General features: G+C 43.9%; 1 protein-coding gene across 14 annotated transcripts in view; it reads right to left on the reverse strand.

Moving 5' to 3' along the window:
* SETD5 (SET domain containing 5) overlaps positions 1-856 on the reverse strand; it is an 84,869-nt gene extending 84,013 nt beyond the window's left edge. For 7 of the 14 annotated variants that reach the window (XM_047745927.1, XM_047745862.1, XM_047745935.1 and 4 more), the window contains exon 1: positions 504-855. The gene's annotated coding sequence lies outside the window, so the exon portion shown is untranslated. Of the gene's footprint in view, positions 1-503 lie in introns of all 14 variants that reach the window. The other 7 variants (XM_047745957.1, XM_047745946.1, XM_047745920.1 and 4 more) reach the window with 2 other exon arrangements.
* Between the last annotated feature and the right edge of the window lie 10,940 nt (positions 857-11,796).

Raw genomic sequence — 11,796 nt, forward strand, 5'->3', positions numbered from 1 at the left:
CAAGAACGATACTGAAGGCGTCCAGGAACATTACGGAGGGGGGGGGGATAGAGGCCTCCCCTAGATCAGAGTTGTCACAAGGCCGCGCGAAAGGGGGTTGGGGTGGGGGTTAGGGGAGAGGGGGAAAAAAAGTATGCCTGTGCGTTTTTAGAGAAGGGCAGGGAGAGGCCTATCAAGTAAAAGGTAAACGTGGTGTAGGCAGTTCCCAGGAAAAGGGGTGAAGAGGCGTGGGGGAGGGGAAGCGTCCTGACCCAGGAAAGGCATGAAAAGGGGAGTGGGGTCGACTAGATTACGAAGGGGGCCTCTCTCCCTGGGAAATAGGGGTGCAATGGTGTGTGGGGGGCAGCGAGGGGGATGAGAAGGGGCAGCATCCTCCTGTAAAAAGCCTGGAGAGGGCCAGGCCCACGTCCCGAAGAGCGAGCGCGGGGAGACGGAGGAGGTGACCCTTCCTCCCCCAGGGCCCAGTCGTGAGAATAGGTCTCTCTTTTCTGTCGGACCCTTACCTTGTCCCAGGCGCTGCCGGGGGCCTGGGCCCGGGCTGCGGCGCACAGCACTCCCGGGAGGCAGCAGGACTCGAGTTAGGCCCAACGCGGCGCCACGGCGTTTCCTGGCCGGGAATGGCCCGTGCCCGTGAAGTGGGGGTGGGGGGGGCAGAAAGGCGGAGCGAGCCAAAGGCGGGGAGGGGGAAGGGCCAGGGAAGGAAGGTGGGGGCCGGCACTACAGTGTTGGCGGACTGGCGGGACTGGGGCTGCGTGAGTCTCTCAGCGCAGGCGGGCGGCGGCCGCCCCTCCCCCGGCGGCGGCGGCGGCGGCGGCGGCGGCGGCAGCAGCTCACTCAGCCCGCTGCCCGAGCGGAAACGCCACTGACCGCACGGGGATTCCCAGCGCCGGCGCCAGGGGCACCCGGGACACGCCCCCTCCCGCCGCGCCATTGGCCTCTCCGCCCACCGCCCCGCACCCATTGGCCAGTTCGCCGCCAATCAGCGGAAGCCGCCGGGGCCGCCTAGAGAAGAGGCTGTGCTCAGGGGCTCCGGCTCCTCAGAGAGCCTCGGCTAGGTAGGGGAGCGGGACTCTGGTGGGAGGGGGGGGCCCGGTGGACTGGAGGGAGATGGGTGGCTGAGGCGGTCTGACGGAGAGATAGGGGTCGCTTTCCCCCGCGGGCAGTAGGGAGTATAACGTTTGTTAGGCTGGAAGGGAAGGAGGTGGTCAGAGGCAGGCAGGAGTATGGCCCGCCCTGCGGCAACCAGAGGGGGAGGGAGAAGAGCGGAAAAGGCTCGAATCCAGACGGAGCCATTGCTCATGCAGAGGGAGGAGCGCTTCCGGCTCACCTCTTGTCACTGATTGGCCGCTTCTCCTCCCGCCGTGTGTGAAAACACAAATGGCGTGTTTTGGTTGGAGTAAAGCGCCTGTCAGTTACAGCCTCGGGAGTGCGCAGTCGCATGGGCACGCTCGCATTGCTCCCTGGGTGGGATGGGTAGGTAGATGGGGTGGGGAGAGAGTTGGAGGAGCGGGCGCGGTCGACCTCCCGCGGGGGGTGGAGGGTCAGTGAAAGTGCCTCCGAGCGGGCGTTCTGCCTGCCACCCGCCCCTTCCTTGGAGGGAGTCGGTTTACCCGCCGCCGGCTCAGCTTCGGCATCTGATTGGTTGCTGAAGCCCGGGGAAAGGCCCCATGCCATTGGCTCGGGTCCCAAATGAGCGAAACCACTGAGCGGGTCAGCAGGGGTGGCGGGGAGGCGGTCGTTGGTACGGTCCTTCCCGAGGCCGAGCGCCGCAGTGTCTGGCCCCGCGCCCCTGCGCAACGTGGCAGGAAGCGCGCGCTGAAGGCGGAGGCGGGCTGCTGGGCCGAGGCTTCTGGGTGGTGGCGACCGCGGCTCCGCCCCGGGCGTCCGCCGCTTGAAGGACGAGACGATCCGGATCTGCTCTCGGAGTCGCGGGGGTGGGGGAAAGAGCGGGGGTCGGTCTTGTCGGTTTGTGGGAGGGAGGTGCATGTTCTCCAAAGCGGCGCGAGCTGCAATCCTGAGGGATCTGCAGTGGAGGAGGCGGAGAGAAGGCCGCACCCTTCTCGGTAGGGGGAGGGGAGTGCCGCAATACCTTTATGGGAGTTCTCTGCTGCCTCCTGTCTCCTAAGGACCGCCCTGGGCCTAGAAGAATCCCTCCCTCCCCCGCGATCTCGTCATCGCCTCCAAGTGGAGTTGCTCTTTCTCGATTGTGGGCGGGACTTTTTTGCCCAGGCTTAACCTGGTGGCTGGGCGTTGTCCTGCAGGGGATTGAGCAGGTGTAAGATTTCTCTCTTCCCACAGACTTGAGTTTGTGTCATAAAGTAATTATAATAGGGGTAGAGGAAGGAAATAGGAGTCCAAGCATTCACCTTGCGCTAATTTTAAGCAGCTAGACTGCGTGTTATTACTACTTAAAATCCTTCTTGTAGTATTTTTTCTGTAGGTAAAGGGGAGATGAAAGGCAGAGTCATTGGAGGTTTTTTACTCACCCCATTTGAGAATTTTGCTGACACCAACAAAGTATAGCATTTGAAATTAAATTTTAATCTTAAAATTCTAGGCCCTTTCCTAGCATCCCTTTGGTTAGGGATCTTAGCAACTCGCACTCCTACTTTTAGAGCATTTTGCATTTGTTGTACTTGCTCTTTCAATCCCCAGACATAGTAGTGGCTTTCTCTTCTCCTGTTTTTGGCAGCCCAGTGAGTCATGAAACCAGACAGATCAGTTCTTCTGCCAATTAAGGCTACCCAGTTTGAGGAGAGGCCTCACTCTTACCCAGTAATGTATTTATTCCTCCTTGAATGTTTACCTCGTTTTACACTTTATCCTTTTCCTCAGCTAGGATTCTACCCGTTGATCTCTTCACAGTCCAGACGACCTTGATTACTGCCTTACTAAGAATTGGATATGAGGTTCAGCAACACCTGCGTTTTCCCTCCTTTGAATACCTCTCAATCCATGTTTTTATTTCTGTTCTCATCAGTTAGTAACTGGGCTCAATTGCTGTAATGCTGATAGCTTCCAAACTGGTGTCTCTGCCTGTGGTATCATCTTTTTTTGTTTGTTTAAAGATTTTATTTATTTATTTGACCCGGGTGGGGTGGGGTAGGGACAGGCTTCCTGCGGAGCAGAGAGCCCTATGTGGGACTCGATCCCAGGACCCTGAGATCATGATCTGAGCTAAAGGCAGAAGCGTAACCCACTGAGCCACCCAGGCGCCCCGGTATTGTCTTTTGATCCATCAAACATGTTGCTGGGACAGTTGTCCCAACATACAGATAGGGGTGAAAATGACTGATGCAACTCCTTTACTAGCTCCTAACTACTTATAGGATGAATTCCATCAACGTGAGGGTGATATACAAGGCCCCTCAATGGGCTGACCTTGTCTTAACAGCTTTTTCATTTGCTACAATTTTTTACGTACACTTCAAACATTACCTCTCCAGTCATACTGAATTGTTTACCCAAATCATAGTGTCATTGCTCTATCTCTTTGTAGGCTGGTTCCTTCTGAAGTGGCACCTTTGGTGCTTCTTACTCCAAGACTGTTAAAACTCAAATACCATCTTCCCTATGATCTTGCCTTCTGTCTATCTTCCCAGAAGCCCAACACCCCTAAAGAAAAGTTACCAGTGCTCTTCATCTGATAGTAGGTTGAATCAGCATTTCTCAGGTTGTCATTGCTTGTTTAAATTCTCCTATTCTGAGCTGCTTGAGGTCACAGGTTCTTGTTAGTCTTGTACCACCAAGCTCCTAGTGTATTCCCTGATAGCTAGCCAATCCTAAGTAAAATGGAATGAGCAACATGTGGATGTCTTTATAAGGTTTGATAGGCTATTGGTCTCTCAGTTTTGGATGTATGTTTCCTAGTGCTTTAGGTTACCACTGTCCAATAGAATGTTCTGCAGTGATGGAAATGTTCTGCATTTTTGCCAACCTGTATGGTAGCCACTAACCATGTATTACTATTGAGCACTGGAAATGTGGCTACTCTGACTAAAGAACTGAATTTTCAACTTGATGTAATTTAAATTGCCACTGTGTACATTGTAGCTGTAGCCAAAAAGTTGTGTTGTGGGTTGCTGAATACTTAATATGCATTGATAATTTTCTCTTCATACTGAGCAGTAAGGAAACAAAACTTGGCCCGTTTAGTTTAATTTTTTCCCTGCTTGTTTAACCTATTATCTATACTATAGTTGTACCTAGCTGAAAGCTAAGTTAAACAAGGCATTACTAAAGCTAAACTTGCCTTGGACAACAGTGTGTTAAAAAAGCAAGTGTTGACTAGTTTGGGTTTCAAAAAAGAATGCATAATGAATTTTAGGAAAGTGGGATTTCATTAAACCTTATAATGGTGACAAATTTAGTTAGGAATAGGACTATATCTGATATTAATGAAACCAGCCCTATATTTCAGTCCTACAAATTTTCATTTTTGGAGAAGCTTGATCAGAGGATGCCAGACCTTACATATCACATCTTGTTAGGAACCCATCACAAAGTAAGTTGCATCCTGATAAAGTATAAATTTATATATCCTAACACCAAAATATTTTTATTTATCTGCTAATACAGCATGTTGTAAATTTGTTATATTTTTAAAAGACAATTTTTTTTTTAAAGATTTCTCAGAATATGAGACTGTTAGGAATCTGTCAGTGCACACAGATAGTTGGTTTGCTATTTAATGCAGATTTCCAGTCCCACAGCCAGAGATTCTGAATCCACTTAAGATGGGTGGGAGGCACTGGAATTCTGTATCATGTTCTTTATTTGCTTCTGATGTTGGGGGCCCAAGAATCATACTGCAAATACAGCCTCCAGGCTATATACCTATTTATTCTACAAAAATTATTAAAACTTCAGAGAAACCTCTAATATTCTGTGCTTTCTACTTTGTGATTTTTTTTTCCTTTCAAAAAAAATGAATGGAAAAACGAGGAGAAGAGTGGTAATATTTAATAGTTTTGGAAACATGCAGGTCAGATTGTTTTTCTTGTAAAAGGGATGTTAAAATACTCCAAATACATTTTTTGAACAAGAGTACTGCCTTTTTTGTCTGTTTTCCCACTAAATGCATTCATCAGGGACTTACTTTTGATTCCCCAGTGCATGTACACAGAGCTGGGTACTCAGTAAGTGTTGGTTTTATTAATTTATACATGAAATTGGTTTTCAAATAATAGCTAAGTCCACAAAACACAGACACAGGCTCCTTTTTTGGAGAAATTTTAGGGTCATACTTAACCCTAAGTTGTCTCTTCATTCTGTTTATAGAGACTGAGGCATTCCGGTCTCTAAATGCATCTGTCCACTGTTGACCTCTTCCTTTGGTTTCCTGTATGAACCATTCCTCTTCCTGTACTTCACTTCTTTGGGCTTTATTTTTTCCGCAAACCAGCTACCTATCTCTTTTTGAAGTAGAGCCATATTTCTTATACTTTTAGGATAAAAGTATATCAAATACTTGTACTTCCATGAGAAAGTTGAAGGTTTTGTAAAGGCTTTTACATTTTTTTTGCATTTGCAAAATTTGGACCATATAACGTTTCTGCCATATGCACACACACACACAATTTATTTATTTTTAAAGATTTACTTATTTTTAGAGAGCGCATGCAAGGAACAGGGAGCCAAAGGGAGATGTGGAGAGAGAATCTCTGGTAGATTCCCCATTGAGCTCAGAGCCTGACATGGGGCTTGATCTCAGGACCCTGAGATCATGACAGCTGAAACTAAAGGTTGGGCATCTAACAGACTGAACCACTCTCTGCCATTGATTTTTTTATGCAAAGAGGAAGTTTGGTACATTATGCTTTGCAGCAGTTAGTCCGGAATATGATAGGAATCAGCATCATAACGGTAAGAGTACTTTGACTATTTTAGGCCAATCTTAATTCTAGAGCACTTTATTAGGTCATATGTCTGAGAATCTAGCACCTTTACTTCAAAGGTTGAGAATTCTTGATTTTGTTAGTTTATCTAGTGACATGCTACTTTATAATGGAGAACTTACTTCTCCAGAAGTCTACCCCCCCCTTATCCATCACTCCCTATTTTTAAAAAAAATTTTTTTTAAGATTTTATTTATTTATTTGACAGAGATTACAAGTAGGCAGAGAGGCAGGCAGAGAGAGGAGGAAGCAGGCTCCCTGCTGAGCAGAGAGCCCGATGTGGGGCTCGATCCCAGGACACCATGACCTGAGCTGAAGGCAGAGGCTTTAACCCACTGAGCCACCCAGGCGCCCCATCACTCCCTATTTTTTTTTTTTTTTCACTCCCTATTCTTAATGGAGTGGGTAAGAAACTGGATTATTAGAGAACTATTAGTAGCATGGAATTAAACATTTATTTTGTCCAAGTCAGGGTTGAACCTGATGGATTATTCCTGTTATCATGGTATATACCTTCCTGGTGATTAGAGAGACTATTTCTGCCTCTGATTATATCTCAGAGTCATGGTCACATTTAACAATCCTGTTTTCCAGCTTTATGACTAGAGTTCATAGTCATCACTGATTTTTATCAGTTTGTCCTGGTATTTAGTCACCCTGTTTTTGTTTTGAGTTTTATTTTTGTTCTTTACACATTTTCAGATCACATTTATACAGCTGGCTATTTTATCAGCTAACCAGCCCCACCTCTATGTATGGATTCTGGTCAACTCACTCAACACTCTTCATAACCTTTTTTCTTACTACTGATCTTTTGTTAAAAAATCTCTCCCCAACCTCTTTTTTATAATAAATAATGACAACATAAATCTATTGTGTACTATAGGCTAAGGCTAATGGAAACAGTTGGGTTATAAGAAATGAACTAATAATAATCATTGAATGCCAGCCAGCTGTGTATCCCATAATGTGCCAAACTCATTGCTAGTGTATTTATTGTGGTCCTAATAATAAAACCCCATCTTTCAGAGTAGGAAACTAAAGAAGTTGAACAACTTTTCTGTAGACACTACAACAAATTAAGAACCACAGATTTGAACTCTGGTCAGACTTGCTTAGTCAGTATTCCTTACCAGTATATGGTACTGCCTTTCTCTAATGGAAACCGCCTTTCAGGAAATTAATCTGACTGCAGGATACCAGATGGGTTCCAGGGATGGAGACATTTGAAGGTTCTTTTACAGCAGTCCAGACATGAGGTAATGTGGTTGGTATAGAGTGATGGGGCAATCACAGTGGAAAGGAAGTTAAAGGACTCAATAAATGAATGTCAGCCACTGAGAAGAACTGTCTCAGCACAAACAGTAAACCTTTCTTGATGCCCTCAGCTCCATTACATTGGATCACTTGCTTAATGTTGTCATAGCACTTCTGACAGTCATAATTACATTAGTAATTGTGTAACTGGAGATTTTCCCTACTTTTTCAGGTTCCTTCTTGAGAGCAGGATGGTGTTTATATATAGTTGTGTGTCTGTTGCTAAGTATAAGAAGGAATCAAATGGTGCAGTATATTCTTGAATTATCTAGAATTTACTTAAGCAGTACATTTAGGGTGTGAATATTTGTTTTTAGAAATTAACTTAGTTTTTAGGTTATACCTTCTATAATCCCAGCAACTGCCAATATTGTGCAATTTTTTGAAATCCTGTAGTTCTTTTTGTGCCTAAACGTAAGTATATTCCGATGTCTTCCTGCAGTGTTTCAGATATTTCCTTAAAATATTAAAAAAGAAATTCTTAAATATAAATACACTTTTTTAGAATTTAATAACTTTATTCTAAAATAAACCAATTTTTTTTTTTAAGATTTTATTTATTTATTTGAGAGAGAGACAGAGAGAGCATGAGTGAGGAGAAGGGCAGAGAGAGAAGCAGACTCCCCGTGGAGCTGGGAGCCCGATGCGGGACTCGATCCCGGGACTCCGGGATCATGACTGGGGCCGAAGGCAGTTGTCCAACCAACTGAGCCACCCAGGCATCCCTAAAATAAAACAATTTATATTTTTCTAAGGAATGGATCATTTGTGGGGCACCTGGCTGGCTAAGTTGATAGAACACATGACTCTTAATGTTGGGTTATAGGTTTGATCCCCATGAAAGAGATTACTTCAAAATAAGAGAGATTAAAAAAAAAAAAAAGAATGGGTCATTGGCCTTAAAGAAATTATGACTACTTGGTCAACTTAGAGCCACCATCTATGTCTAAAAATGCTAAAAAGATTAAGCCAATATACAGCAGACTTCTCTCACAGAAAGAATCAACTCCAAAGAAAAGAAATAGCTACTGTAATATCTTAAAGGGTAAGTTATTATATGACATTGCTGGAGAAATAATACACAGTTGGGGCACCTGGGTGGCTCAGTTGTGCATCTGACTCTTGATTTTTGGCTCCGGGCATGATCTCAGGGTACTGAGATCCAGCCTTGCCATCAGGCTCCCTGCTCAATGGGGAGTCTGCTTGCAATTCTCTCATCCCTCCACCTCTGTCCCTCCCGCTTTGTCCCTCCCCACTCATGCCCACTCTTTCTCTCAAATAAATAAATGTCTTACAAAAAATTACACAATAACAAAAATTTTACAAAAAGCTATATACAGAGTGGACATTGCTGATTGTCTGCTGGATGAAAAGTAAAAGTCATGGCAGTGTCATTTTTAAAAATAATACATTGTCATATTAAACATTTGTGTATAGACCACGAAGTCTGCATTAATATCTGATTTGTAGAAGTATGTTTAAACCTTACAAAGGGATGAATCTACAAAAATGGCTGGGCTCATTTTCCGTGTATTTGTCCCACATCAGCTAGTCAAAGAGACTTCTGTCAAAGCTTGGCAAACATGCCCGCAAACAGTTAAAGCATTGAGTAGGTTTTTACTATATTATTTTTAATTTATTTTTTTTATTTTTTTTTTAAAGATTTTATTTATTTATTTGACAGAGAGAGATCACAAGTAGACGGAGAGGAAGGCAGAGAGAGAGAGAGAGGGAAGCAGGCTTCTTGCTGAGCAGAGAGCCCGATGTGGGACTCGATCCCAGGACCCCAAGATCATGACCTGAGCCGAAGGCAGCGGCTTAACCCACTGAGCCACCCAGGCGCCCTAATTTATTTTTTAAAAGTAATCCCTACACCCACTGTGGGGCTCAAACCCACAAACGTAAGATTAAGAGTCACATGCTCTACCAACTGATCCAGCCAGCCACCCACCTCTTGAGAAACTTCTTAAAATCCTCTGATCTACACTGATGTTTTCACTAATGTTGAAAAAGCAAAAGTTGGTAAAACTGCTGGCATCTTGGCATTACTCAAGACAGTGGCACCAAAGTGTAGTAGTCATTCTTTACTGCCATGCATTTGCAAGGTAAGGGGAGGGGCGGTGTCAGTTCCACTTAAGAATGTCCTTGTGATGGGGCATCTGGGTGGCTCAGTGGGTTAAAGCCTCTGCTGCCTTCAGTTCAGGTCATGGTCCCAGGGTCCTGGGATCGAGCCCCATATCAGGCTCTCTGCTCAACGGGTAGCCTGCTTCCTCCTCTCTCTCTGCCTATCTCCTCTGCCTACTTGTAATCTCTGTCTGTCAAATAAATAAATAAAAATCTTTAATAAAAAAAAAAAAAAAGAATGTCCTTCTGAGGGGCATATGGTTGGCTCAGTCTGTTAAGCATCCAACTCTTGGTTTTGGCTCAGGGTTGTGGGTTCGAGTCCTATGTCCGCTCCATGCTCAGCATTAAGTCTGCTGGAGAGTCTCTTCCTTGTGAAAACAGTAAAATCCTTTTATGAAATCTGGACCTTTAGTATGTAACTAGTGTGAGTGATGAAATAGAAAATCCACATGTAGTACTTCAGCTACATGTTTAAATTACAGTGGTTGTTTTAAGAAAAAAAAAACAGTTGAGTTACAAATGGAATTAGCTATTTTCTTTTCATGGTATTTTTACCTAAATGACTGTCAAAGTTGGCTATCTGGCAGACATTTTTCCAAACATAAAAGTACCTTTCAGGGAAAACAGTTGATAGCAGTTGTTAATGACAAAGCTCAAACTCTGAAGTGAAAATTAGAATTTGGGGAAAACTTATATCCACTATCAGGAGCTTCCCATCTTCCTAATACTTAAAAGGACTTTTTTTTTTTTTTTAAAAGATCTTATTTTTGCAAGAGCGCACACCCACACACATGCGTGTGCACACTAGCAGGCGTGGGGGGAAGGGAAAGGGAGAAGCAGGGAGTCCCCACTGACCAGGGAACCCACGTGGGACTTGATCCCAGGACCTGAGCCGAAGGCAGACACTTAACTGACTGAACCACCCCAGTGCTTCCCCTCCCTTTTTTAATGAGCTAGGTGGTGATACTAATCTAATTTGCACATATTATGTAATGAACTGGGTCAGCATCTGAGAGATTTATAGAACTTGGGTGAACCAGTATTTTCCAAATGACCAATACATGAAATGACAAAAATTGCAAATAAGTAATATTTCAACCAATACAGAAAATACACAAAAATCCAGCTACCTTCTATTGAGGCAGACATTTAAGAGAAATGAATTGCAAAAAAAGAAAACAGTATTACTCTATTGAAAATAGTTACTTCTATGAAAATGTTAATGATGCATTTATTACTATTAAATTTTTCTCAGTTTTAATTTCTAATGTAGAAATTAAGGATTTGGGCTTGTGAAAAACTAAAATACCATTCTTACCTAGTGAAAATGCTTTTATCAAAGAAAGTATCACTGAATAGCTACTAAACTTAACTGATTAGCAAACTTGTTAGCCTTGAGACAAAAGTATAAGGGTGACAGAGTAGTAGGCCTCTTAAAAACAATGATAAAGTACCAAGGTACAGAAATTTGGTTTTTCTCATGTAATTTTCAAACCTTCACCATATCCCCCTGAGATTCCCACATAACATCTAAACTTCTTGGGAAAGGCTATGCAGAGAATAAGGGTGTCTTACTTTTTCTATGGCTAGCTCACTGATATTAAACATTTAAATTTCCAAGTGCATGGGCGCCTGGGTGGCTCAGTGGGTTAAAGCCTCTGCCTTCAGCTCAGGTCATGGTCCCAGGGTCCTGGGATCAAGGCCCTCATCAGGCTGTCTGCTCAGCAGGGAACCTGCTTCCTCCTCTCTGACTGCCTCTCTGCCTACTTGTGATCTGTCAAATAAATAAAATCTTAAAAAAAAAAAAAATTCCAAGTACCCAACAGTTACCCTTGTATGTCTCAGATGAACATATACTGACCCATATGATGGGTCGAGCACAAATTTGGTATACTTAAAAACTAAGCCAACATGCAAAAATACTATTTTATTCAGCAAATATTAAATGCCCACTTCAGCAATTACTCTGCCAGGCACTTGGTAGGTAAACAGTGGTGAAAACAGACATAGTCCTTTTACTTTCCATTTCTGCCGATTACTGACCTAATAGTTAAGGGTTTAAATGATTTATAAAAAGAGGTGAAAGATAGGGGTACCTGGGTGGCTCAAGTTGGTTTAGCATCTGCCTTCAGCTCAGGCCATGATCCCAGGGTCTTGGGATTGAGCCCCATGTCAGGCTCCCCGCTTTGCCTCTTCCTTCTGCCATTCTCTCAAATGAAAAATCTTAAAAGAGGTGAAAGATTGTTTCATGATGAACCCAAAAGAGGGCAGCTATGCTTTCTGATGGTAAAAACTCCAGTCTAGGATATGAAACCCTTAGAAGTATCTTCTAATTCATGCTAAAGTGTGGGGTAATAGTAGATGCAGAGAAACCAGACTAGGGCTGTTGGCTATACTGTTTATGTGAATTCTTTCAAAGGAAAGGTGTCCTTTTATTATTCTAAATGTAAGATACCTA

This window comes from Lutra lutra, chromosome 1 (genome assembly GCF_902655055.1).
Source record: "Lutra lutra chromosome 1, mLutLut1.2, whole genome shotgun sequence".
Taxonomy (NCBI): domain Eukaryota; kingdom Metazoa; phylum Chordata; class Mammalia; order Carnivora; family Mustelidae; genus Lutra; species Lutra lutra.